Raw genomic sequence first — 3231 nt, forward strand, 5'->3', positions numbered from 1 at the left:
GCAAATCAATCATACTATAACATGCTCCAGTAAATGTAAGAAGATTTTGTCACAAAAATAATAACCATAAAAATAACATGGAGCATTTTCTATTAATCCCATCTGTGCAAAATAAGTCACAACCACAAATTCATAATCAAGATAGAAAATAAGATAGATACATGCAAGTTCCAGCCATCATTATAAAGTCAAATAATAGTCATAGCAATAGCACAAGTTCCAGCCAAGTTACATTAAAGTGTTTCACTACACATCAAAAGATCTACTTCCCAAAAGCAATAGTCATAGCACAAGTTCAACTCCGAAAGGCAGCAAGCAGACACATCACATGTTATCATTTTCCTAAATACCAAAAGTTGCCATCTTCTAAACTTCACAATTTGCTAACTTCTAGACATCACAAGTTAGCAACTAGAGAACTTAACAGGTTGCTCTTCTAAACATGATCTTTGTCAGCAAAGAACTTCCAAACCCATGTTTCAAAAGTTTTGTCACTTGCACTACATAACCAACCACGCAAACCTTCATTGTCCTTGCAAGATAAGTGCACACCAACAACGACTCTTTGATCTGTGGTAAGTGGGAGTTCCTCCAACCTCTTCCATAAAGTAGCATAAGGATCAACAACTTGGGGCATTAGAGGAGGAGCGGCAGCAAGGGATTGCTGGAGTGACCTCAATGTAGAGTTGATTTCTTTAGCGGACTCCACAAAACGACTCTTGGTTTTTGGTGGCTTCTTAATGGATGACCTGCTACCTCTTGGGCGCTTCTTACCAACTTGGCTAGTGCTAGATGATGAATTATCACCACCTACAGGTACTGGAGGTCTTTTAGGGACAGTGTGTTGTTGGCAAAGTGTCAGAATCCTCCTCAAGAGGGACCTCACACTATGGATAGTAGTTAAGGTCATACAACCCTTCATCATTGTCCGAGTCATCAGAATCAATTGTGCATGTATGCTGGTCCATGGCCAAAGAACCATCAGCACTAGTGCCTGTGAATAGCTCATGCATCTCATAGTAGAACTTGATGGGCTTAGAAAGCAAGTGCCTTGCTCTATCCTGCATTATAAGCACACACAAATTAAGATCCTAATTAAATTAGCCGAATTGAGTTTGAAATAGAAACTATAAATTATACGTAGATTGAGGCAAGAATTTTCAGACTCGAAGATAGTTACCACACATCTAATATCATCAAAAACATTGCCACTCTTGCTAATTACGGCGGCAATGTACTTCCAATTTTCTTTGTAGTGCCCGATCAACTTGAGGAAGTGTCACCCCCATAGCAAATTTTCTATTTATAGCATCAACACACTTCATAAGATGATGCTTCCTGAACCTAAATCCTGCATATTGTTCCTTCATATATTCAATGCACCAATCCAACAGAAACTTGGTCTGATCATTAGCCTAGGAAATAGTCCTCTCACGAGAGCACCCATCACCATCAGCCTTCCCCTTTCCCTTAGCCATCGTTGTTTCTCATACAGTGAGCCATTTTAATTAAAAGATAATAAATGAGGCAAATAAGCATGAAATAACCAACAATTTTACTGAAGAGAAAATAAGTTATATAAGTTTACATAGGTACAGCCAACATAGTTTCACATGAATCACAAACATAACGACCAAATGTAACAAAATAACACTCATGTTTGATACATAGAAATATGACACAACTCTAGTTTCAAACAGACTGAATGGAACCTAAAATAAAACCCATTAACATCGGCCTTATATACTAACTTCTTAATCATCTTGATCTTGAGCTGCTAAGTTATCCCCCCATATTTTTTGAGCTAGTACATCCCTTTTGTGTGCCCATGCCTGGCTCTCTTGGTAAACGTCACGACGGTGTCGTCCACTCCGTGGAAGGGCCGAGTACCAAGTAGCATCATCATAGACATATTCATCAGGACCATCATCTAGGATCCAGTTATGGAGCACACAACAAGCAAACACAAATTTTACTTGTGTTTTGAGAGGGAAGAATGGCTGACTTGCAAATATTTTAAATCGATTCTTCAAGGTAGAAAATGTTGTTTCGACGGTTGTTCTAAGTGAGGAATAGCGATGGTTGAATAATTCCCTTGGGTTCTCAGGCTCTCTACTTCCCCTATATTCCTTTAGGTGATATCGGACACCACGGTTTGGGGGTAGTATACTAGGTCGTGCAGCATATCACGCATCCGCTAGGAAATATTTACCTACATCATGATGATGCTAACACATTAGCTAAGAATTAAAGAAAGTTTTAGTTTGAAGCCATGGGTTAGAATCCCACCTTCTGGTATTTAAAGGCCATTGGGACGTGATAGGGCATCTTGGAGCACATAAGAATCACGAGCTGATCCCTCCCATCCAGCAAGAACATATGTAAATCTTAGGTCAAAATCAACGACTGCTAGCACATTTTGCGTGGAAAAGGACTTTCTACCCCTAAACCTATGTTTCATGTGGATAGGCACACATGCCGGTATATGAGTACCATCCAGAGCTCCTATGCATCCCTACGAAAAGAGAGAACTAGTTTCAAATAGACTGAATGGAACCTATAAATACATTACAGATACTAGTGAATAATTTTGGATGTACCTCAAAGTAAGGGTGAAATCTGGAGCTACTTGTTATCTTCGAATGTGTTTCGATTGTTCTGATGCATATAAAATCACGGGCAAGGATACATAGGGCATCTAAAACAACATTGAAGTACCTACTAACAGTCTCGTGTGATCGATAAAACTCAAAACCAATCGATCTATTTTTCCAGTTGTGACCCACAACATGGATGAACATGGCAACTTGCTCCTCCACCGTTACATGGAATGTGTCTACCAGTAGACCACGATGTCTCAGGTTGGCACACAACTTGTGAAACACAAATTTCCGCATGCGCAGCTCACTTATGCAATTAGCCTTGGTTGCATAATACATACGGTTCAGACGTGACATCCTTTCAACATCTCGTTCGAACATGGGAGCGTAAGTTATAGATTTTCTTTTCCATTTTTGGACATTAATCTTGTACCAGTACATCGCTAAACACACAATAATGGCAGCAAGCAATCTTATCCTCCACATGTAGTAGTGATAACAATACATGTAATACTGTAAGCTTAATGTCCTTCGGTCCATCTATGAAACAGTAATAGCATTAAAAATTGGATGGCATCAGTGAGTGGAACTATATATAACTTTTTATCCAACACAAATTTTATACAGGAAA

General features: G+C 39.2%; 1 pseudogene; it reads right to left on the reverse strand.

Moving 5' to 3' along the window:
• Positions 1–436: 436 nt before the first annotated feature.
• On the reverse strand, positions 437–1478 carry LOC123079216 (uncharacterized; annotated as a pseudogene).
• Between the last annotated feature and the right edge of the window lie 1753 nt (positions 1479–3231).

This window comes from Triticum aestivum, chromosome 1B (genome assembly GCF_018294505.1).
Source record: "Triticum aestivum cultivar Chinese Spring chromosome 1B, IWGSC CS RefSeq v2.1, whole genome shotgun sequence".
NCBI classification, from domain to species: Eukaryota; Viridiplantae; Streptophyta; class Magnoliopsida; order Poales; family Poaceae; genus Triticum; species Triticum aestivum.